The sequence below is a fragment of the Nuphar pumila genome, chromosome 15 (genome assembly GCF_984573655.1).
Source record: "Nuphar pumila chromosome 15, dmNupPumi1.hap1.1, whole genome shotgun sequence".
NCBI lineage: Eukaryota > Viridiplantae > Streptophyta > Magnoliopsida > Nymphaeales > Nymphaeaceae > Nuphar > Nuphar pumila.
In genome coordinates, this window is record NC_143263.1 from 41,000,476 (window position 1) to 41,026,950 (window position 26,475).

At 39.3% G+C, this 26,475-nt stretch overlaps 1 protein-coding gene across 1 annotated transcript in view; it reads left to right on the forward strand.

The window, feature by feature from the left end:
- Positions 1 to 9,781: 9,781 nt before the first annotated feature.
- LOC149815228 (protein PHOSPHATE STARVATION RESPONSE 1-like) overlaps positions 9,782 to 26,475 on the forward strand; it is a 66,014-nt gene continuing 49,320 nt past the window's right edge. The window contains exon 1 of the mRNA XM_089990054.1: positions 9,782 to 9,933. The gene's annotated coding sequence lies outside the window, so the exon portion shown is untranslated. The remainder of the gene's footprint in view (positions 9,934 to 26,475) is intronic.

Consider the following 26,475-nt stretch of genomic DNA (forward strand, 5'->3'; position numbering starts at 1 on the left):
ATCGGAGGGCCACACCGTGGACGCAATGGGATAATATGTTCCAACGCCCAGGCCTAACAAAAAAAATATTATTAGCAACGCCACAGACTGCAATGAGATTTGTCTACAAATACTAAGTATGTAATCAACAAATACCTGAACAAATGGCCAAAATCCGCCAACTGTTTTCGTACCATTACTCGCACGGTGGAGTTGACTGTACAGGTGTGCGAGCATAGCGGCACCCCAGGCATAGTTGTCGACTTCGTCTAAGTCTGCCAGGTACTGCAGCCACATGGAACTTATTCTCGAACCAGAACAATCGGAAAATAATGTAAGAGCAAAAAAATATAGAAGGAAGCCGCGCAACTCTTGGTCAGCTGTTTCAGATGCACAAGTAGCGGAGTGGCCTTCCCATTTATTATGGAAAACTGAGACCTTCATTGATGTGAAATTGCTTCCACCAGAAATACATTGACTCCATTCGTCCATCGACATTCCTAGAAGGGCAGTGCAGTTTTCCCTTGCGTTATAGTTTGAATGCCGTAATAGGACAGCACTGCCAGCGCACTTAAGGCCAGTGATCCTCGTCACATCTTCTAGAGTCATGGTGATCTCAAAAGAATCAAACTGGAATGTGTTAGTCTTATCATTCCACTTATTTACCAGGTGAGTCATGGTATTCCAGCAAGTTTCAAAATATTGCTGGTCCAAAAGGCCACCGAAGTGCATATTTCGTAGTCGGTCCTTCTGATATGCACTCAGTTGACCATACCAAGACAGAACTACAGGCCATTGACAGCGACCTCCGAGCTTTTCACCTGGTGCTCTACTTCTCCTGTGACCTCCCTGTAACACAAAATAACATATTATTCCTACAAATTATAAATTACTTTCATTTGTACTTATAAATACTATTCTACTAACCGCTATAAATAATATCGGTTGCAGACATACTATCGCAGTAATCGTTATAGATATGAATACCTAACACAGTAATCGCTATACCAAAATTGCTAAACATATTATTAAATCTTCGCAGACAGGACGGATATATTTACCTTGGTCGCTATTTTCTGCTGTTCTCGCTCCAACCTGGGACTTTCTGGTGGGTCCACTGCCTCGAACTGGCTTTCAATCTCCATCTCTACCGGCTCCACCGTCGCCTTCCTTTCTCTCGCCTTCCTTTTCTCATCCTCCTTCTGCTTCCTTTCTCTGTCCCTATTCTCCTCCTCCTCATTCTGCTTCCTTTCTCTCTCCTTTTCCGCCTGCTCCTTCTGATTCATTTCTCTCTCGCGTTTCTCCTCCTCCTTCTCCTTCCTTTCTCTCTCCCTTTTCTCCTCCTCCTCCTCCTTCCTTTCTCTCTCCCTTTTGTCCTCCTCCTCCTTCTGCTTCCTTTCTCTCTCCCTTTTCTCCTCCTCCTCCTTCTGCTTCCTTTCTCTCTGCCTTTTCTCCTCCTCCTCCTTCTGCTTCCTTTCTCTCTCCCTTTTCTCCTCCTCCTCCTTCTCCTTCTTTTCTCTCTCCCTTTTCTCCTCCTGCATCCTTTCTCTCTCCTTTTTCGCATCCTCCTCCTTCTCCTTCCTTTCTCTCTCCTTTATCTCCTCCTTTTGCTTCCTTTTTCTCTCAATTTTCTCCTCCTCCTCCTTCACCTTCCTTTCTCTCTCCCTTTTCTCCTCCTCCTCCTTCTGCTTCCTTTCTCTCTGCCTTTTCTCCTCCTCCTTCTCCTTCCTTTCTCTCTCCCTTTTCTCCTTCTCCTCCTTCTGCTTCCTTTCTCTCTGCCTTTTCTCCTCCTCCTTCTCCTTCCTTTCTCTCTCCCTTTTCTCCTCCTGCATCCTTTCTCTCTCCTTTTTCGCATCCTCCTCATTCTCCTTCCTTTCTCTCTCCTTTATCTCCTCCTTCCTTTCTCTCTGCCTTTTCTCCTCCTCCTTCTGCTTCTTTTGTCTCTCCCTTTTCGCCTCTTCCTCCTGCTTCTTCCTTTCCCTTTCCTTTTCTTCCTCCTCCTTCTCTTTCAGCCGCCTTTCTTTCTCCTCGATTTCTTGTTTCCTTGTTTGCAGCAGTTCTTCCACCTGCTTCTTCCTTTCCCTTTCCTTTTCTTCCTCCTTCTTCTTCCGTCGCCTTTCTTTCTCTTGCAGTTGTTGTTTCCTTCTTTCCTGCAATTCTTCCTCCTGCTTCTTCCTTTCTCTTTCCTTCTCTACCTCCTCCTCCATCTCCTTCCGTTGCCTTTCCTTCTTTTCCTCATTCTCCTTCTGCTGCCTTTGCATTTCCTTAGCTTCCTCGAACTCCAACTCCCTCCTTCGCCTTTTCTTTTCTTCCTCAAACTGAGGAATATTCTGTTCCTTCTCTTCCTCCTTATTCATTTGCCTTTGCCTCTCCTCCGCCTCCTTCTGTCGCATTGCTCTACTCTCCAAATTTCTCCTATGAGCCTCCGCCATCATATTGCTAACATCCCTTTCCCACTCCTCCGTATTCTTCTTCCTCTTTTCCCTCGCCTGAGCGTCAATCCTCAGCCTTCTTCTCAAATTCTCAGCAATATTTCTTGCCTTTGCCTTCTCTTCGTCATCCTTGTTCTGCATCTTTCGTTCTTCAGAGTTCTTCTTTTGGTCCGCAGCCTCGATATCTGATGAATAATCCTCCGCAAAATACGATTCCAAGGCTTTTTCCCTGTCTTCATCGTTCTCAATCTTAAGTATATTTTGGTATCTTTCAAAAACTTTAGGTAGATGGGACTGGCGGATCACTTCTCTAATAGACAACCCATAAAACGATGGGGTATCTCTAATCTGATGAGGCGCAGACATTGCTAACCTGCACAACACAATACACGATCATCATCATTAGAAATCGTCGGAATATTTGGGTTCATAATACAAATCCTTGTATAAGAACCAATCTTCAGATTGAAGAAAGAAAACTTACACGAAACTCACTGAAACGATGGGAATTTGGATATTCCAACTGTAGAGTAAGCAACAGTAACAACTAATACGCAACAGAAGGTGGCAACGATGCTGCGACTGCGCGTAAGACGGAAACAGATGCTATGGTAAAAAGGAAAGGATGCTCCGGCAACTCGAGATGAAAGCAAAGAATCTCCGGTAGAGTGCTTAGAGCGGAAAAGGATTTTTTTGAACTATTTGTATCATACAACATAACGCTTGCTACATACGCAAACTCTGTGGAACGTTTTCCCGCGATATCGATGGAGGGCAGTTTTGTCATTTTCACGAACCGACGATTCAATTTTCTAGAAGGAGGGCATTTATGTCCGTCCGAGGAAGAGGAACCGACGATTCAGTTTTCTAGAAGAAGGGCATTTATTTCTGTAATTTTTCAGCGATATCTATTGTCATTTCATTCCCCATTTTAACTTCAACGATACATTACAACCACCTGCGGAACATTTTCCCGCGATATTGATGGAGGGTAGTTTTGTCATTTTCACGAACCGACGATTCTGTTTTCTAGAAGGAGGGCATTTATGTCCGTCCGAGGAAGAGGAAGCGAATGGCGGTAAAGGTTACTTGAGTCTTTGCTGCGGCACCAAATTACGATGCAATATGATGGCGACCCACATGGGGATACATGCCGGTCTGCATCTTATACGTGGCGCGGTTTAGAACCCCCGAACATGAGATCTCAGTACCGGCTCTGTAAATAATTCTGCAAATCGCTATAGCGATTTGTAGTGTCTTCCGCAAATCGCTATAGCGATTTGTAGTGTTATTCAGTAAGCAAATCGCTGTAAATCCCGACCTGAATTAGGACCAACTTGTCAGGGCCATATCTCCCTAACCGGAGGTCATATTCCAAATCCGTAAAAAGTGGTGTCTTCGTTATTGAGTCTAGTTTATTTCTGTAAATTTTCAGTGATTTCTATTGTCAGTTCATTCCCTATTTTAACTTCAACGATACATTACAACCACAATCATCAAAAGAAAGATTGCCCAAGCCTTGCCGGATTCTGCACTGTTGCTTTAGAAATTGTTGGGGTCCTCTCGAGCGAGCTCTCCAAGCAATGGGAGTCCCATCATCGCCAAATCTTCCAAGGTGATCGTCATCTCTCCCCACAGAAACACAAAGGTGTTGGTCTCCGAGCACCATGCTTCAAACAGAGCCCTTATCACGTTGGCCTGACACTTTATGTTCCCTAAGGATGCCTTCAAAGCCCCGTAGATCCCAACCTTGTTCCAACCTCTTCCGAACTTGGGTTCCACTCGCCGAAACCAGTCGGACAGCCCGGGCAGCGGCCTCATTGAACCTTTTAACCTGCAATTTCCGGACCAATCTGCCCTGCCGGACTTGATTTCGGCTTCGAGGGGTGGCATTTCCATCGACGTCTCAAACGCCGCAACCTCCTCCTCTTCTTCTTCCACCTCTCCAACGATTGGCTGCAACAGTTGGGCTTCACCCTTCCAAACAGCTATGCTCAGAGCAACATGTCAACGTCCCACTGATAGGCAAAACAACATTTCAAAGGTTATTTATCATAATGCCAGCTTTAGTTGAATCTGTTTTGATTGCAATGTTTGAAGCATCTCTTTCTTGCTTTGATTGTTTGTGTTTGTTGTTTGCTGCTTAAGTGCTTCTCAGTAAGCAGAATTTGGCCCTCATGCTCATCTCGATTGGATTACTGAGATTCCACCAGTAAGATCCGTAGTCCTTCTTGCTGCTAACTCTTTACATTTGCAGGTTGTTTCTTCAAATGATTATAATAATGACAAATATGCGAAGGAGTTCAGTATCAGTGTTTCTAATGCGCTTGCTACTTGTCCTGCTCGGGTTTTGCCAACTCCTCGTGTGAGTTGATCATATGTAATTTATTGTTTTGTTTATTATTCTGATCAACTCACACGAGGAGTTGGCAAAACCCGAGCAGGACAAGTAGCAAGCGCATTAGAAACACTGATACTGAACTCCTTCGCATATTTGTCATTATTATAATTATTTAAAGAAACAACCTGCAAATGTAAAGAGTTAGCAGCAAGAAGGACTACGGATCTTACTGGTGGAATCTCAACCCTCTAACTCTCCCTCTCTCCCTTCTATTTCTGCTTCTGTGCACATCCATCAGAAGATCCTACATTGCTCCATCAAGCACCGACTGACCTGCACATTGACTGTTGTGGGTCCTTACTGATAAGCTGCCTCTAAATTTATTCGACTCTGGGTCCTTACTGCACTTGAAGTTGAGTCGTTGTATTTTTTGTTATTCGGTGGGTGGTGAGGCCCTCCTCTACTCTCTCAAGACTCTTAGCTTAGGCAATCTTTCTTTTGATGATTACAACAGTCAATGTGCAGGTCAGTCGGTGCTTGATGGAGCAATGTAGGATCTTCTGATGGATGTGCACAGAAGCAGAAATAGAAGGGAGAGAGAGAGAGTTAGAGGGTTGATGAGCCCCCGGACCCCCCTCCTGTAAGGGAAAAAGGCCATGAACACGCTGGGAGGAGCCCTCAGACCCCCTTCTGTAAGGGTAAAAGCTTTGAATCAGACTCCATAACTCTTCAAGTTGAATGATGCTACCCACACTGGGAGGAGCTCTCAGACCCCCTTTCTATAAGGGTAAAAACTCTAAATCAGACTCCACAACTCTTCAAGTTGAATGATGCTACCCACGCTGAGATGAGCCCCCAAACCCTCCTCTTGTAAGGGTAAAAACTTTGAATCAGGCTCCACAACAGTCAATGTGCAGGTCAGTCGGTGCTTGATGGAGCAATGTATGATCTTCTAATGGATGTGCACAAAAGCAGAAATAGAAGGGAGAGAGAGAGAGTAAGAGGGTTGATGTTCATGGCCTCCTCCAGGGGAGATTTCTTTCTCGGATAATCCTGCAGTGCAGAGACTTGGTCTTAAATAATCATCTTCGGGGCACTTAAGTCTTTACAACCACTCCTTTTCAAGAACCGTCATTTTTTTTTGCACCAATGGAGGAGAGGGTACTTAAGTCTTTGCAATCGCATCAAACTCCAACGCTAATTAATGCTGACAAACATGAGGATACGAGACGCACATGGTTACATACGTGGTGCTCTTTGGGACCCCCGATCATGAGATGTAGCTAACTGCCCTGTTCGGGGGGGGGGGGAACATATAACCTGCTTCACTGCCTAACCCCAGAAAAAAGACCAGGTTTTTATGAATGAAATTGTGTTGAAAAGTTCAGGTGAATGATAATTGTTATTTATTTATTTTTTTGAAAAAAAATGGGGTTAGGCAGACCCTAGCTACTAGATATCTCTTAAGCCCTCCAGGGTCTGGTAACTAGGCAAACCCTAGAGGGATTCGAACCTGAGCCTTCAGCTTGTCACAGGACTCTGCTTACCACATGGGATACCACCTAGGTGATACTTGTCATATTGATGATGACCATAATATCATGAGAAAAATGGTGAGTTCCTTTTTATGAGAAGGAAGTTGCATCAAAATACTCAACCTTTTTTATTAGGGTCAACCATGATTTGTCACCTGACGCAGGACCACAGTTCAAAACCAATGTTGTCAGTATCGGGTAGGGCTGATTCAAAGTTGGATTGTTTTGAATCACTCAATTTTTAACCGCAGAAAGCCACGTGTCAAAATAATATTAAAAAATATTAAAAAAAAACTATTTTTAACTATTTTCAGGCCCCAAAAGATTTGGCGTAGTTGAATGAGACCTGAGCTGCTAATAATGGTGTGAACGGGTCGAGTTTGGTTTGGACTCAGGTATGGATCAGATTTTTGGGTATGGTATAGGGTCCAGACCCGAGTCTAATCAGGTGATACCTGGATTCATGTATTAACCGGACCTTTGAATTCGGACTCAGGTCTTAATCGAATCTTCTTATTTATCACCATACTTGAACCCTATAAGATTTGGTCCAAGTCAGGTCTGGGTAAACCCGACCCGTTGACACGCCTAGGCAGGTTTAACTTTAAACCCTTTTATTAATGATAGCAGTGATTTCAACTCGAACTCAAGATAGGAAAAAACAAGCCAAGTTTAAGTCTTTGATGAGTCAAAATAGCTCAAGATGAGGTGAGCTTGGGCTAATACGAAGTCCAAATAGTACAATTTCAATTCATCCAACTCGTTTATCAGCCTTCTTTTGCCACAAAGGAAGATGGTCAAATGGTCATTTTCAACTTGTTTTAATCAAGAGATTCTCACGTACTTTTCAATGCATAGCAATTTGAAAACAACTTTTTCTTACTCGTGTGATAAAAGCAAGAAGATCTGCTTTCATGCAAACCTTCTCGTATGATTTCGTTTTCAGTTGAAATCACAACCTCATGAAGGAATCATTTTTCATACAGCAAAAGCGGTCCTTTAGTCATGTAACTTTTCTTTAGACTCTCTTTGAGCCATATTTTCCTTTCAATATTTTCACATCACAAGCTAAAGGATAATTCATAGGGATGGCAGTGGACAGGAGTGTGGAGGCCAGGGTCAAGGTCTCCACTCCCACCCCCATCTCAAAATTTTGCTCTCCATCCTTGCCTTTATTCTTGCACGGGTTTTGATTTTAACCTTCATCCCTGTTTTATGTCCTTTATCCCATGTTCAAACTGGGCGAGGCCGGTGGGGCTCTGTTTCTCCTCGATCCACTACCATTCTTAAAGGTATTTTAGTTATTTTACTAAGGGGATCAAAGACAGGATGAGAGAAAGCTTAAGTCCATCCTCATACGGGTTTTGATTTTAATCTTCATCCCCGCCTCCATCTTTGTTTCATGTCCTCCATCCTTGGTCCAAAAGAAGCCAGGCAGGTGGGGTTCCGTTTTCTCCCAGTCCACTGCCATCCCAAATAATTCAAGTCCAATGGGATAGCTGGATGGTTAGGTTGTACTATTATAATTGAGGTTTTTTTTATTTAGAATCTGAAAGTGGTTACCCTGAGCTTGCCTAATAAAAAAGAAAGAAAGGAAGCCTATTGATCTAATCAATCACATATGAAACACCCGCTAAACCATATAAATCACACAGTTTTTTTTTTTTTTTAAAGGCAAGCTGAGTTTAGTCTGACCTCACCAGTTATTCAACATAACACTGGGTTTTGAACCTGCAACGTCCCACCAGAAGAACACTTGCACTGACAGCTCCTACCAACTACGGTTTATAATGTTTGTAGTAGGAAAAGAGGTCCCTTCTATGACATGATTTCAAGGGTGAACAACTGGCCCGGCTGATTCCTTTAGCATCTAACCTAATGGTGGCTCAAAAGTTGCCCCATCGCATCATATGGCATATGATGGACCCTTATAATCAATCGAAACCGTGCCATGTAGCCTCATACCTGAAAATTTTTAATAAGACAAAACCCATTAACTAGGGTGGACACGTGGCACAATTTGAGCTTTGATGCAAACTATTGGGGCTAGTCATCGTCCAAGTGGCAGTGTGGACTAATTCTAGACGTTGATTGAACAGCAAAATATTGGAATGAGAGGAATCCTGAGGGGGTGGGTTGTCTTACTGTCATATGAGGTATGACCTAATCTGTGTTCCATCCTCGATGGGTCTCTTTTATTTTTTTGACTTTACAAAAATCACAATAACACCCTTCATTTCTATCCTAAATACCAAGTTGCCTTTTAATCCACGTGGACACCACCAGTGAAGTGGGACTTCGCAAAAAAAAATTTTTTTAAAGGCAATCTAGGGTTAGGCGAACCCCTACAAGAACAACAGCCGCCTCATGTGGCAGAGGGATTCGATCCTGAGCCTTCAACTTGACATACACAGGACCCCGCTTACCACATGGGATGTGGCACTTTGCAATTTATCACATCTAGCTTTTTCTAGTTCCCCAAGCTCCACTATAATGACTCGGAGCTTATAGGAATCGGTTTTTTTCGGATTCGATATGATATGGGGCTCTGGTCACTTGCTGGGACATGGCTTCCGAGTCTGTCCGGATTCATGAATGGCTCGACTGATCGACTCACCGGTTCTTTGGGCGACTTAGCCATGCTAGGACTTGAGAATTGATAGGCTCGGACCGGGTTCATTGTCTTAGCTGCCATGAAACTGATTCATAATTCCAACAAGACTGAATCGTGATCGAGTCAGTCTTCTTTTGCCTGAGACGCAGTGTGTCTCGCAGCAGCCCCGCTTTTTTCTGATACGTTCGTGCAGTGTCCGGTTCGTCCCTTTGGTGCTTCAAAGAACCATTGTTGGCAATCCTCAAGAATTGGCGGGACCCACTAAATGGGATTCGGGCTAGTATACGAAATTATTGGAAATATACTAAGAAAGAAAATCAAAAGGACCTGCTTCTCCTTGGTAATATCAATTATGACATTCATATCCCCCACAAATTCTAAATGACGTGATCATCCCTAGATGCCGAAAATAACTGCTATGATTGAGGTGACCCGATTGAAGGGACTTGGCAAAATGACCCGGACAGGTTTGAGTTCGAGTTCATTCCCCCCCAACTAGGCTCAAAAACTAACCATAACTTGTCAAGCACAGTAGTTAAGACGACAATAGACAAGGCTAGCTTGGTCTTCACTATTCAAAGCGGCTTTGAACTTCAAAGTTGATCTGGTCTACAATGGCTTATTCTGGTCATAGTTACCTTTGTAGGCTCGGTCCAATCTATCTAGTGCTCATCAAACACGGAACAGGTCCGAGTAGGCTCAAGAGAATCCGGACCCGAGCTGACCCAACGGAGCTTGATCCAACCCAAGAGCCCTAAACCAAAAGCACACTAGGGATGCAAGAGTCATTTGATGAATTGTCAAGGCTAAATATGTCATGGATCAATGGAAGAACCAAAAGAAGCTGAAAATAACAACAAATTTGCGACCATATCAAATTGTCTCTCTTCCGTTCGACGCTGAGATGGAATTCCAAGTAGACCATGGAGGAATATTTTCTCCTTTTTTCTCCAATTTTCTCTTTTCGATCACGAATTTAATCGGTTGAGGAAATTTTGAACGAGGCATCTTCTTCTTCTCATAAAAAACGCGGTATGTCTTTCGATATATTTTTTTCTCTTTTTTTGGTGGTTGATTGTGCGGGAATGATTAGAACGAGTGTTTTTTCTCTTTTTTTTCGGGGTTCTTCTTGATGTATTGATGATTTTTTGTAGTTGGTGTTCGTTAATTTTCTTTTTTGTATGATTGGTGTTTGAGATGTTTTTGGTTTCTGTATATGTTTTATGAGGTGAGAGAACTTACGTCTTTAGCTTGATTTTTTGGGTTTTTTTGTTGGGAGGTTGGAAATCAGGTAGAAGTTTGTTGGTTGTTCTTGTTTTTGATGGAGGGGAATTGTGTTCTTCTGGAGAAGGGGTGCATGCTAGTTTTGTAGGATAGAATTACGTTTACGGGAGATCTAGGGCATGAGATAGACTTATTTCTTCATCATTTTGTGATTTTGGTGCGAAATTTTTCGTTTTCTGCCTACCAATATATTTGCGGTTTGGATCTTTTAGGCTTTTTCAAACTCTTGTAATCTTATGCGTGAGGAGTTGAGAGATTTCAGGGTTTGTAGCTATTTATTCTTTTTTGAATTTTCATGTTCTTTTAGATTTTGGTTATGCTCTTTAACCATGAATGATTGAATTTTTCTGTTCGGTTTGCATGAAGTGTTTTGATTCATTACTGGTTGACATTTTTTTTGTACGTTTAGTTTTGTTAAATTGAACTGTTTGTTTTTCTTAGTCTTATTCTTTGCTAGTATGGCATGCATCCAAACTGGTATTTTTTTGTTTATTGGTACTTTTGTTCTAGAAAGTGGGTTACAAGTCCTGGCTGTCGCGGACATTTGATTGATCGGATAAGTGAACTGGTTGTGGTACTTTACTCTGTGGGACTAAATAAAGTCCACTTTTAGAATTCATTACAGTCTACTTCTCTTTCACACATAATTATTACTGATCTTGTTGATAACAGGCTTATAGTTATGTTACAGACTTTTTTTTTTTTTGATAGAGAAAGGCAAATCAAACTTTTATTCATAGAAACCTTGCTAATAACATGAGCAGGCAGTACAGTGTAAATATTCCAGGCCATAAAGTGGGTGATGAGAGATCACTCGGGGCACACGGCCCAAAAAGCCATGCAGCCTCCTAAATCTGCAATACCCGTGATGAGCTGTTTTGATTAGGTTCAGCTTTGAGCATCTTCCATTCTCTATACTCTCGGCTGACCCTCAGTTGGACTAGCTTTATATTCATGACTGCACCTCAAGGCGAGGGGCTTTATGCCTTGAGGCGCAAGGGTAAAGCGCAAAACCCCCGAGGCGTGCGCCTCATAGGCCTTGAGGCGCACACCTTGAGGCAAGGCGCGCCTCAGGAAGAGGCGTATATGCCTCAATGCATTTGGTCAAATGAGGGTCAAAACCCTCATTTGACCAAAAGTTAGGGCTTAAATAAACCGCCCCGACTCTAATGAGGGTGAAAACCCTCATTTTTTTCTTACGCCTCTTTCTGTCTGGTTTTTTTATTTTTCACAACAGTCACACTCTCTCGGCTCTCACAGCGTTGTCTCTCTTGTGGTGGAGCCCCAAAACAGGTACGCTCTCTCTCATCTCTAGTTTTTTTTCTTTCTCTCTCATTTTTTCTCACACAGCCTCATTTTTTCTTCTCACGCAGCCTTTCTCTCATTTTTTTTCTCACACGCAGTCTCCTTCTCTCTCATTTTTTTAACACGCCTGTGTAACTGTGCATGTGTGTGTGTAACATTTATATCTAAAGTTGTACATAGGAAGGAATGGAGTCTCACTGTTATGCTCGGTTTTAATGCAGATCACTTGTTTAAATGGATTTGTCAGACCTTATAAGTATACAAAAAGAATGTAGCACATCCCAAATTACCTTGTCTACCCCATGCTATAAGTTGCCTTAAGTTTTAAATATTTAAGATGAACACCCCATCTTTTCAAGGGAAAATTTCTCCAGAAACTATGGGTACTATAGACCACGTAAAGTTGATGAGGTCCATAGCTTAATTTGTACTGATAAGTTCGAAAACCAACATCGTGTATTTTTTGGAGCACAGATTGGTTATATCATACTCAAGGATCAGTGAATTCTGGTGTTGAGCTGAATTTGAAACAGCGTACACATACTACCAATGAATTTATAGTGTCCCCATTGACCACTCTGGCATCAACCCAGGAAGAATGAATTTAATCACCAAGTTAGTCTTTATCAGCTGGTAATGGCAAGACGTTCTAATGTGTTTAAGATACAGCTCACCTTAACAAAATTCCTTGCATCGAAAAAGTGAAATCAGAAAGGCCATTTGCAAATGCCCTCAGATACCTGAAAATTTCGTTAATAAAAGTTGATGTACCCTATCCAGGCCAATTGGGTAGACTGTTGTTAAACCTGTTTGCAAACCCAGTGTAGGGAATGCTAGAAACTTACTGGAGGTAATTGCTACAACTTGAGGGGCTTAAGTCCACCCATGCAACACACAAAGCTCCAGTTGAGTGCTACCGGAAGAATTTCAAGGATGACAAAAAACATGAAAGACACATTTGGGTATAATATCTGAGATTAGAGAACTTAGCGACTTTGAAATGATATTCACACAATTGATCACAAATATATTTACACAAACACCACATCTACTTCACTGTCTTGCTCATCTAAGTAATCGAACTTTCTTGAAGTACAACCAACATCAGTTTTGCATCAACAAGAATACACGACCCTGACCCTTTCCCTTTACCCACTCAGGGTCCAAAGAAACAACAAAAATAAAAAGGAAAGAATTAGTAAACTTGGACAAAAAAACAGCAGTTGTTGCTTCATCAATAAAGCATTTCTTATTTATTTATAATTTTAGATAATTTTTATAAGTTGTAATAAAAAAAAATTTGAGGCTTACACTTTGCGCCTCGAGGCTTACGCCTCGCCTCAAATTTTGGTGGAGCGCCTCCGTACGCCTCAACGCTTTTCACAACACTGGTGGCAACCTAGCACCTCCAATCTAAGTTGTTTACCCCTGTAGGGAACAATGAAGGAACAAGTCACGTGGGCTATGAATATACGCATGCAGACAGTGATTCCAAATAGCCTATGCAATTCCCTAACCCACTCACATTCAATGAAGAGATGTGTTATAGTCTCAATAGCATGTTGACACAGTCGATACTTGCTAGCCAAGCAGGTTCCACGCCATTGTAGGTTGGAGTTAGTAGTCACTCTTTCGTGCAACACCACCCATCCTAAAAATGCCGACCTTAGAGGCAGGCCGCCCCCAAAAGACTGTGAGTGAGCAACCAAGTAACCGAGCAAGGTCTCTGCACACGATAACAGGATGCCACCGTGAAGACCCCATCCTTTTTGTGCTCTCACCATAGGTGATCCTCCCTTTCCAACAGTCATACACCCTCTAATTCATCCATAAGCAACTGAAACTATTGTTTGGACCCACTGTTGTGGCGGCGTCCCACATGAAGCTGCCAATGTTGCTCCCTCGACCAGATCTCCCCTATTCCCCTTCCTCCCCCTCCCCCCCCCCCGTGCCTCTACATATTCGAAAAATGTCTGAGTACTTCTGTTGTAAAGGGAACTCAATGAGCCATATATCCATCCTAAAAGAGGTCTTGCACCCATTTCCAACCTTTACCTTAATGTTGGATATAAAGATCTCAAAAACCTTCAGTAGCCCCTTTCAAAAACCCGACCCATTCTTCCATTTCGAATTTTCATCCAAACTCCAAAGTCAATCATGTAGTCTGGAGTTGGCCCTCATAAAACCTCTCACCCCCCTCTTCATTTGCTATCATCACCTACCACCAGTGTTGTGAAAAGCGTTGAGGCGTACCGAGGCGCTCCACCAAAATTTGAGGCGAGGCGTAAGCCTCGAGGCGCAAAGCGTAAGCCTCAAATTTTTTTTTTATTAAAACTTAAAAAAATTTATAAAAATTATCTAAAATTATAAATAAATAAGAAATGCTTTATTGATGAAGCAACAACTGCTGTTTTTTTGTCCAAGTTTACTAATTCTTTCCTTTTTATTTTTGTTGTTTCTTTGGACCCTGAGTGGGTAAAGGGAAAGGGTCAGGGTCGTGTATTCTTGTTGATGCAAAACTGATGTTGGTTGTACTTCAAGAAAGTTCGATTACTTAGATGAGCAAGACAGTGAAGTAGATGTGGTGTTTGTGTAAATATATTTGTGATCAATTGTGTGAATATCATTTCAAAGTCGCTAAGTTCTCTAATCTCAGATATTATACCCAAATGTGTCTTTCATGTTTTTTGTCATCCTTGAAATTCTTCCGGTAGCACTCAACTGGAGCTTTGTGTGTTGCATGGGTGGACTTAAGCCCCTCAAGTTGTAGCAATTACCTCCGGTAAGTTTCTAGCATTCCCTACACTGGGTTTGCAAACAGGTTTAACAACAGTCTACCCAATTGGCCTGGATAGGGTACATCAACTTTTATTAACGGGATTTTCAGGTATCTGAGGACATTTGCAAATGGCCTTTCTGATTTCACTTTTTCGATGCAAGGAATTTTGTTAAGGTGAGCTGTATCTTAAACACATTAGAACGTCTTGCCATTACCAGCTGATAAAGACTAACTTGGTGATTAAATTGATTCTTCCTGGGTTGATGCCAGAGCGGTCAATGGGGACATTGTAAATTCATTGGCAGTATGTGTACGCTGTTTCAAATTCAGCTCAACACCAGAATTCACTGATCCTTGAGTATGATATAACCAATCTGTGCTCAAAAAAATACACGACGTTGGTTTTCGAACTTATCAGTACAAATTAAGCTATGGACCTCATCAACTTTACCTGGTCTATAGTACCCATAGTTTCTGGAGAAATTTGCCCTTGAAAAGATGGGGTGTTCATCTTAAATATTTAAAACTTAAGGCAACTTATAGCATGGGGTAGACAAGGTAATTTGGGATGTGCTACATTCTTTTTGTATACTTATAAGGTCTGACAAATCCATTTAAAAAAGTGATCTGCATTAAAACCGAGCATAACAGTGAGACTCCATTCCTTCCTATGTACAACTTTAGATATAAATGTTACACACACACATGCACAGTTACACAGGCGTGTTAAAAAAATGAGAGAGAAGGAGACTGCGTGTGAGAAAAAAAATGAGAGAAAGGCTGCGTGAGAAGAAAAAACGAGGCTGTGTGAGAAAAAATGAGAGAGAAAGAAAAAAAAACTAGAGATGAGAGAGAGCGTACCTGTTTGGGGGCTCCACCACAAGAGAGACAACGCTGTGAGAGCCGAGAGAGTGTGACTGTTGTGAAAAATAAAAAAACCAGACAGAAAGAGGCGTAAGAAAAAAATGAGGGTTATCACCCTCATTAAAGTCGGGGCGGTTTATTTAAGCCCTAACTTTTGGTCAAATGAGGGTTTTGACCCTCATTTGACCAAATGCATTGAGGCGTATACACCTCTTCCTGAGGCGCGCCTCGCCTCAAGGCGTGCGCCTCAAGGCCTATGAGGCGCACGCCTCGGGGGTTTTGCGCTTTACCCTTGCGCCTCAAGGCATAAAGCCCCTCGCCTTGAGGCGAGGCGCACTTTTTGCGCCTTGAGGCGCGTTTTTAATAACACTGCCTACCACCAACAATACATTATTAAAGTGCCTTAGGTCCCTAATCCCCAAGCCACCTTGCGAGAAAGGTAGTGTGACAACCTCCCAACTTAGGGGTGCCAAGGGCTTATTGTTTCCATGGCCCCCCATAGGAACCTTCTAAGGACCTTGTTGATCTTCTTAAAAACCGCCTTAGGCATAGAAAAGAAAACCCATAAAGTGTTGGGCAATAGAGGTACAGACATACTTAACCAAGATATATCTACTAGCTTTTGATAAAACCCTCGCCTTTTAGGACTCCATCTTAATATGGATTCTTTCTTTTACTGTTGTCCAAAAACTTGCTTTTGTCACCCCTCCATGTAAAGGTATCCCCAAGTATTGTATAGGTAACTCCCTCATCTAACACTGAAAGACCTTTCGAGTTGTGGCCTCCATACTCCTGCCCTCATCATTGAATGGAACGAAACTACTTTTTTCCGAATTCACTGTTAACCCATAAATTCCAAAGAAGAATTTGAAAATAAGACTTAAATATTGCATATTTCCTTCAGAAGCTTCACTAAAGATTAAAACGTCATCTGGGAATAGAATGTGAGAGAAGGATTCCATGTTTGATAAGTTCACCCTTTTGAACTTTCCAAAGGTGTTGGCTTGCTTCAGAAGGTAAATGAGCACCTTCATAGCTATAATGAAGAGAAGAGGAGAGATCATGTCCTCTCGCCTTAGCCCCTTCTTGGGCTTAAAGAAAGGCCCCTACTGGCCATTAATGCAAACTGAAACTGAAGAGGACCCTAATATTGCTCTTATTTGTTAAGATAAGGAAGCTGTATACGACAAGTACAAGATTTTGATGATGAACAATTGAAACAACTGAATTTCAGCTAAGGCAATGAAGAAAGATGAAAAGAATTGAAGAATCTGTGAAGACAAGTGTGCAAATGTAAATCTCTTTAAAAGCATTAGATTCTTGTAAGAGCCTTACTTTGATTGCATATCTTACTTGCATTTAACCTAAAAATACTTAAGAAAAACTTTTCTAAAAGAACCCTTGGCGAAAGTCATTTTAGAAAGCTCTTTACCCACATTTTCAGGTTTATCAGTCGACCAATTTTTTGCGCCAATTTTTCAAAGCAAAACGTCAACTTTCTAATTAGTCGACTAATCGACTCTTAGTCGACCAACCAGAATGTTCGATTTTTGAAAAATTTAGCAGGAGCCGACTGAAAGTTTTTTCAGTCAACTGATTTTTGAACAACAAAAAATGTTTGAAAAATGAAAAGACGTACCTTTTAAAAGTTTCAGAATACGGCTATATTAGTCGACCAAAATAGTTATTAGTTGACTGAAATCAAATATTAGCAGACTGACAGTTAAAGTCAGTCGACTAACTTTTCTTTAGTCGACTAAGTTTCAAAAACCAGATTTTAAATCTGTTCGGCTAGACACGGTAGTCGGCCGACTTTAACTGTCAGTCTGCTAATATTTGATTTTAGTTGACTAATAACTATTCAAGTCAACTAATATAGTCGTATTTTAAAACTTTTAAAAGGTGCGTCTTTTCATTTTTCAAACGTTTTTGACTGTTCAAAAACATCTGTTTGACACCCCTTCATACTACCAACGTCTTGAATTCTTTAACTATAAATAAGAATGAGATCTACACTCAAAATCATCAAGAGAAATATCAAATTCTTTGTTTTCCACTCCTATTTATTTAAGTATTCATTTTCTCAGTCACTGAGTATTTTCACTTTAGTTTTTCACTCTAATTCTTTTTGTGAGTTAGTAAAATCGTGAGTTGAGTGTTTTAGCAGCCTATTTCACTCCATTTGCATTCATAAGAAAGACTCGTAGATTGATTGTAAGTTGGTTATTTTCATTTTTATGTAAAATGACAGTCTCCTTGGTTTAAAGGAAAAGTTTGCTTTCAGCAGGGTTGTTGATGAAAGTGAGACCAGTTTTGGTCTGTTTGATCTTGTGGTGACACAAGTGTGATAGTGAAAATCTCGAGCGTGTTTTGCTTGGGGACTGGATGTAGGTCTGTAAGACCGAACCAGAATAAAATTCTTGTGTTCTTTGTGTGTGATTGCTTTGCAGTATTCAAATTCCTTCAAATTTCAAAGACAAAGATTAAAAGCACTATTCACCCCTCTCTAGTGCTCGTTGCATCGATCCTACAACACTTTCATTTGGTATCAGAGCAAGGTTTGCTATCTTTTGATCTTACCATCATCTAGCATGACAACATCGTCTTCTCAGCATAAAGAAGGATGCTCTTCAGTTCGTCCTCATCTCTTTGACGGAACAAACTATGACTATTGGAAAGTAAGAATGATAATATTCCTACAATCCATGAATCTTGAAATTTGGAGAGTCGTTTCAGAAAAGTATCAAGCACCATCAACTGATTTCAGCCTATTGACCGATGAAGCAAAGAAGACTGCTTCACTCAACGCCAAAGCTATGAATGTGCTATATTGTGTCGTTGACAAAGTAGAGTTCAATTGTATCTCTCAATGTTTTATTGCAAATGAAATTTGACATACTCTTCTCGTGGCTCATGAAGGTACGTCAAAGGTAAATAAATCTAAAATTGCTTCTTTAATTCATAAGTTTGAGTTATTTAAAATGAAGCAAAATGAATCAATTTCTGACATGATAACTAGAATGATCGATATTACTAATACTCTCAAATCCCTTGGAAAAGAATATTCGCAAGTGAATTAAGTTAGAAAAGTCATGAGATGTTTAACTCCTGAATGGGAGAGAAAGACCACAGCAATAGAGGAAGCCAATGATTTAAACACCCTTTCTCTTGAAAATTTAGTTGGTAATTTGATGACATATGAAGTTCAACTTCAAGATAGACAAGAAATAAAGATGAAGATATTGCCCTTATCACTAGGCAATTCAAAAGATTCATAAAAAATGAGAGATTCCAAAGAAAGGTGAAGAAAATTGAACCATTAAATCCTGATGAAGTCAAGTGTTTCAACTGCAAAAAGGCTAGACATATCAAAAGAGATTGTCCCCTTCTCAAAATCAAGCCTAAGGACCAATTCAAGAAGAAAAAAACATTTCAAGCAAGTTGGAATGAAAGTGATTCTTCTTTCGATGAAGAATCAAATGAAGAAGGCACCAACATGTGCTTTGTAGCACAAGAAGACTCGGTAAGTCAATTTGATTATGATGACTTATTAGAAGCTTTTAATGATTTATATGCTAAATTTAAGAAACTAAGTTCTAAAAACAAAGAGTTGAAAACAGAAAATTTGACCCTTGACTCTAAGAACAATTTTAAGTTTACTAAAGGTCAAGAAAATCTAGAAAAACTTTTTGGTTCTCAAAGATGTCTGGTTAACAAAACTGGATTGGGATATAGTTTCTTTGATGTTCAAAATATACCAAACTATGTGGTAAAAAATCAAAGTCAAAATTCTCAATCATTGGTTCAAAGAACTCACTTTTCTAGACATGTATATCATGGTAGAAACGTATCACATCATGATACTTCCAATGCATATAAGCCTAGACATGTTTATCCATCTTTTCATGCTTCCTTCTATAATTCTAGAAATGCTAAAACATTTTATGTTAGAAAGAGTGATTATTTTCAAAGGAAACCAATATCCAAATGGATTTGGGTTCCTAAGACTAACTCTCATGAACCCGAAAATAAAAAAGAGTCAAATGCTTTGTCTTCCAATTTTGTTGTAGGTACACCAAATAAGGAACAAGTGGATCTTGGACAACGGTTGTTCCAAACATATGACTGGAAGGCCGAAGTTATTTTCCGCCCTTCAAAGTAAGGATGGAGGAACCGTCACCTTTGGTGACAATAGTAAGGGAAAGATAATCGGTATTGGTAATCCAAAATTTCCCTTGATAGAAAATGTTCTTTTAGTAGATGGATTAATGCATAATTTGTTATCTATTAGTCAATTATATGATAAAGGTTTTCTCGTTTCTTTTGAACTTGATTTTTGCTTAATTTCTGATTCTTGTTCGAAAAAGATCATCTTTAAAGAAAAAAGAAAGAATAATGTATATGAACTTTATCTTAATGAGTTACCCACCTTCAATGAAAAATGTCTTATTGCTTCAAATGAAATTCAATGGTTATGGCACAAGAGACTTGGACATGTTAACTTCAAATTAATTTTTAAGTTATCCAAGAATGATCTTGTTAGAGGCCTACCTAGAATATCATATAAAAAGAAACATTTATGTGATGCTTGCCAAATGGGCAAACAAATCAAGAATTTTTTCAAAGCAAAAGATATAGTTTCAACAAATCGTCCTCTCAAACTTTTACATTTAGATCTATTTGGACCATCTAGAATTCAAAGTTTGAATGGTAGTAAATATGCTTTTGTTATAGTAGATGATTATTCTCGTTTTACTTGGGTGTTTTTCTGAAAAGCAAAAATGATGCTTTTTCTGAATTTCCTAAACTCTGTAGAAGAATTACAAATGAAAAATTTACCTCTATTATTACTATTCATAGTGATCATGGAGGAGAATTTTAAAATGAATCTTTTCTAAAGTTCTGTGATTTACATGGAATATCTCAAAACTTTTATTTTCCTAGAGCAGCTCCCCAAAATGGAGTTGTTGAAAGAAAGAATAGAACATTGCAAGAATGTGCTAGAACCATGCTTCAAGATAAAAATTTACCAAAATACTTTTGGGTGAAACAGTAAATACATGTTATGTTTTAAACCACGTTCTTGTAAAAGTTGTAATAAAATGGTGGTCTTCCACGAACGCCCTTGGAATGATCGAACGAAGTGTCTAAAAGACACTTTAAGCAAAGCCCTTAAAAAGGGTAAAATAGGAACAACACACACATAAATAAATAATTTTATTTATGTAAAAAGGATGCTTGAAAGGCATTACAAGAAGTGAAGTTTACAAGGGGGCTGCACCCCTATTTATACAAGAGCTAATGGGAGAGCTCTCCCTTCTAGCTGTTGGACTAGTTCAACGGCTAGAAATCTAGCTGTTGGACTAGTTCTAACAGCTAGTATTTGGTTAAGTTTTAAGTGGAACTTAACCAAACTAGATATTATCTAGTTCGATACGAACTAGATAATATTTATTATACAATAAATTAAAAGAAAATAATAAATATATAATAATAATATATTATTATATATATTTATATTACGTTTTAACACTCCCCCTCAAACTTACGGTACAATGAGCGAAACTTTGTCTAAGAGGAAGTGAAATTTGGGAGCCGCAAGAGGTTTGGTGAAGAAATCTGCTAGTTGGTACTCAGATGTAACATATGGCAGATCAATGGTGCCATGTAGGTACTCCTCTCGAACATAGTGACAATCCATCTCTATGTGTTTGGTGCGTTCATGAAAGGTCCGGTTGCTTGCGATGTAGATTGTACTCTTATTGTTATAGCACATGTGCGGGGCCTGTGTTGTTTCAGCTCCCATGTCAGCTAACAGTCTTCTGAGCCAAACAACTTTCATTGTGGTGGTTGCCATGGCTCTATATTCGACTTCAGTGGAAGAAAGAGAGACCTTCTGCTGCTTCTTGCACCTCCACGATATGAGAGATTCACCTAAGAACACATAAAAACCAGTGGTTGAGTGCCTATCGTTAGGATCACCTCCCCAGTCAGCATTAGTATAAGCAATTAAATCTAAAGAACATGTGCAGACAAGAAAAGTCCTCGTGAAAGAGAACTCTTCAAATATCTAATAATGCGTAAGATTGCTCCCATGTGAACAGAGGTGCGAGCATGTTGAAATTGACTAGCTGTGTGGACAGCATGTGCAATGTCTGGCCGAGTGATAGAAAGGTAGGAAAGAGCTCCAACAAGTTGTGTAAATGGAATAGGATCTTCAAGTCGTTCTCCATCATCAATTTTCATCTTAACATTAACTACTTCTGGAGTATCTACTTTCTTTTCATCTAAGATGTCAGACCTGCAGACAATGTCAAAAGCAAATTTAGTTTGAGAAATCAAATACCCTCTAGGGGAATAAGTAACTTCTATGCCGAAGAAATATCATAATAGTCCTAGGTCAGACATCTCAAAATGAGTTTTAAGAGGAGTTTTGATATTAGCAAGTCCCTGTTTGTCACCTCCAGTGATGTTCATATCATTCACATAAAAAAGAAGGATAATGATAACTGCATCAAAGATCTTTGATTTTCTCTTCTTCTGATAGAGGAACCTCTTTATCTCCCTCTTTTTTGGTAAGAGATAGTTTAGGTTCCGAATCGGAACCATCCACAATCCCCCATAAACCTTTTCCCCATATATGGTGCTTCATGATAGAAGCCCATGTTACATAATTCGTATCACTTAAATGATGGTGATTTTATCATTGTCATCCATCGATTACAAGGGAAGAGAAAGAATAGGGATAGAAGAGAAGAACAATAAAAGAATGAAAAAGGAAAGGGATACAAGATGTGGGAGCTCTTCAAATGAAGTGATAAAACACTTCCCTTCAAACGGCGAAACACTTTTGTAAAGGGCACGGAAACCAAGGCAGCTTTTCTCCAAGATCTAATATTCTCGTAGCTCTGATACCATGTAAAAGTTGTAATGAAATGGTGGTCTTCCACGAATGCCCTTGGAATGATCGAACGAAGTGTCTAAAAGACACTTTAAGCAAAGCCCTTAAAAAGGGTAAAATAGGAACAACACACACATAAATAAATAATTTTATTTATGTAAAAAGGATGTTTGAAAGGCATTATAAGAAGTGAAGTTTACAAGGGGGCTGCACCCCTGTTTATACAAGAGCTAATGAGCTCTCCCTTCTAGCTGTTAGACTAGTCCAACGGCTAGAAATCTAGCTGTTGGACTAGTTCCAACAGCTAGTAAGTGGAACTTAACCAAACTAGATATTATCTAGTTCGATACGAACTAGATAATATTTATTGTACAATAAATTAAAAGAAAATAAAAAATAAAAAATAAATATATATAATAATAATATATTATTATTATTATATATATCTATATTACATTTTAACAGTTCTTATTCGACCATTTTTACATAAAACATGTTTTGAATTGTATTATGATCGTATACTAAAGATTTCATATTTCAAAAATTTTGGTAGTAAATGCTTTTTGTTAAATACCAAAGATAATTTTGATTCAAAATCAGACGAAGCAATTTTTCTTGGATATTCTTCTAGAAGCAAAACTTGTCGTGTTTTTAATAAAAGAACTTCTTGTATTGAAGAGTCTTTACATATTGTATTTGATGAGAATTGTGAGCAGGTTATACCTCTAAGCGAAGGAGAAAAAATCATATCTCAAGGAGAACCTTTAATAGAAAGCGCTTCACAAGAAAACATTTCTCAAAATCTTCCACCAGTTTGGAAAGAACTTCGTAATTATCCACATGAACAAATTATTGGAGAAATAAAGAGTGGTGTCCAAACTAGAAGGCAATTGGAAGAATATATCAAGGTTTTAAAACCCGTGACTCGGGATTCGACTCGTTCTTTATTGACTCGTGACTCGGACCAGGTTTTGTTAACTTTTGATTTTAAAAGAAAAACAATTTATAATTTGTCTCAAACCATGTTTTTCAGTAAACAAGAGATCCTTGGGTTGTGTTAAGGCATGTAATCACTTTAGGTTGTTTTTGAACTGATAACAATTGGCATCAACTAAATTAGCTTGGTTTTTGCTTGTATTACTTCCTGGGTTTGTCATTTTCTAGTTAAACCATTCATAGAGAGTAGTAGCATTGAAAAATGCATAGGCTGATCTCTGCCAGACTATCTCACAGGAATATTCCCAACTTACCAGTTACCCTTGTGTCATGCCCCCTTATACAATATTCTTAATGAAAAATTGAACAACAATGGCATGCCATGTGTCTTTTTTGTTGTCCATGTGACCATATATAAATGTAGATCCTTGACAAATGAACAAAGGTCATTAAAAGCAACTAATGCTGTAGCAAAAAACTCTAGGATAGCCTGCTAAATAGCCTTCAAATTTCTTTTTTAGACAAGGGACTATGGAGTAAGTTGAAGAATAACTATGGTGTAAGTTGAAAAATATGAAATTAAGTGGCATGACAAAAATTCTCGAAAGAGATGCAGCATATAAAATCCTGGTTGTTCACTCCCAAACAGAGCTAAAACTCTTTTCCCTATGAACACTGGCTCCTAATGTTGTTTCTTATGAATTATCGGGTTTTTTGTATTTTGATGGTTTTGTGCATTGTCAAGCAATCAAGAACTTATGTGAAGCTCTGTTGACATTTGTCTTATTGGTAGAAATTTATGGAAACGTTATGAATCCTCTTTTGAGTGACTTCTATCTACTGGCTACCACAAGGCCAATTACCAATTTCCAACATATACTTAGTTCCTTAATTTTATGCTTCTGATAATACATGATGAATATTATAGTTGATTATGCTATGATAGTGATACCTAGTACCTGTTACGAAGTTAACACACACACAGGGAAGATCCAAGATCACACATACCACACATACCATCAGTCCACCAAATCAGCCAACACAAGGACCACTAAGGACACACTCACAAGAGACCCTAAGGGTCTGTCTGATTGCTTGTCCAAGATTGGACAAACCCTTTGAACATAACAGACAAAACATATGTTCTGTCTGTAACAATCGTACTTCGTCCCATGTTTGTTTCAACTCAAATAAAAAATCAAATTTCAAACATCCCAGAACTCGCCCGAGTCTGGCTTGAGTCTTGGCAAGCCGAGTTTGCCTTGCCGAGTTGATTCGTTGGAGGGCCGAGCCGAGTCAACAAGTTGACTCGGCGAGTTTTAAACCATAGAATATATTGCAAATTTTGCTTTCATATCAAAAATAGAACCAAAGAATATCAATGAAGCTTGTGATGATGAATTTCACTCTCAACTACTGAAGCAGAATATATAGCGGCTAGTTTAGCATGTTCACAAGTACTATGGATGAAGCAAACCTTAAGAGATTTTGGTTTGAATTACTCCAGAACAATAATTTATTGTGATAACACTAGTGCTATAAATCTTTCGAAAAATCCTATTCAACACTCAAGAACTAAGCATATTGAAGTGAAACATCATTTTTTACGAGATCATGTTTTGAAATGTGATATTTCTTTAAATTTTATACCTACAAATGCACAACATGCCTACATCTTTACTAAACCGCTCAAAAACAAAGATTTTACGAGAATTAGAAGAGAACTAGGCATTTGCTCATTATTAGACTTATAATTTGTTTTTGAAATCTTTGTTTTACTTGAAAATTTTAAAAACTAAACTTTTTAGTCGACTGACATTTGACGATTAGTCGACCGATAGTTGGTTATTTTTAAAAAGGGAGGGACCCGATAACTTATATGTTTAAAAAAAAAGGGAGTCGTTGACTTATGTTCCCAGAAACCCGCCCGTGTGTTTCTTTCTCCTCTGCAGCAGCCGAACCCTCTTTCCCTTTTCTCTACCGCCTCTTCCCCTCTTCTAAAAACCATCGGTGAATCGGTGCCTCTTTTCTCTTTCACTCGTCGGGCGACGACAACCTCTGTAGCGCCTGACAATCCCTCTTCCACTTGCTAGACATCGTTACTGCATCGTCGGACGCCGACATCCATTCCGTTCCTCACAACGTCCCGTCACTCCCTGCGACAACACCATCTTCGACAGGTTCCAGTTTCTTTGCCCGTTTCTTGACGACGATGCCTCGTCAGAAAACCGCCTTCGGACATGCTTCCCCTTCCTCATCCACACCCAGAGCCAAGGCTCAACATGGATTCTCTCTTAGCCTTCTTCGAAATCCTCTTTTGTATGATAGATTTGGATCTATATCTGTCCTTCTGATTTTACCCGGTCGAAACGTTCTTTTTTATGTCTATGAAAGATATGATCTCGAAGCATTGTTTACAGGGATTTCACATTTTTTTATGCTTTTTCCGATCGTGATTATTATTCTTTATTGATCCATTTGTTTTACACAAATTTGCAAATAGATCACGATACTGGTTTTCTTTCCTCTCTCATTAGAGATGTTGAAATCGAATTTGATTACAAACTTCTTGGAAAGATTCTTAATGTTTCATCTTTTGGCACTCATTTTAATTCCATTGAACTTGAGGATGAAAAGATTTTCAACCAAATACTACTTCCAGGCACTCCTCATTGTCCTCCTTTTCAAAATACTAATCTTCAACCTCACGCACGAATTACAGGAAGAATTCTTGCTCACAATGTTCTTCCAAAGACAGGATCTTTTGATTATTTTTTCACTGATCTTTCTACTGCTCTATATGTCTTTGGAAATATATATGCAAACTGGTCACATGTCTTCTTTACTACTTTATGGAAGCAAAAACCTTTTCTTCCATATGGCTTAATCCTTGAATCTTTAAATATTTCAAAGTGTTTCTGGATACTGAAAAGTCTGTAACTCAAAAAGAAATATTTGATGAAACTGTTCTTAAACGCATGAAACTTTTCTATCTAGTACCTTCATCCTCTGGATCTCCTATTATCTCCTGAACCATCACCAATCTCCTATATCGCCTCCATCTCAAGGCAAAGGGAAGAAATTCTCTACTAGAAAAGATGATGAAATTTTGAAACGCATTGAAGCTTTGGAACTTCAACAACATACATTTCGTGAGGATGTTACTCAACAACTTTCATCTATCCAGTCTGATATAGCTGAAATCAAGGAGATGCTCAAGCTACACTTTTCTTGAACTTTAAAATATTACAACCCAAACAAAATGTTATCAAAACAATATCAGTAAATAAACTTGTATCTGTATTTTTTTTATACTCTGACTCTACCTACTCCTTTTGATCATGACAAAGGAGGAGAAGAAAAAGAAAACCAATATGCATGAGAAGAAAAACAATATGTGTTAACAATGTTGATATTATGCTAACTTCTTATGTTTTGACAACATATTGATAGGGGGAGTAAGTTTTCTATTTGTTTATCTATGCTCTATTGTCATCATCAAAAA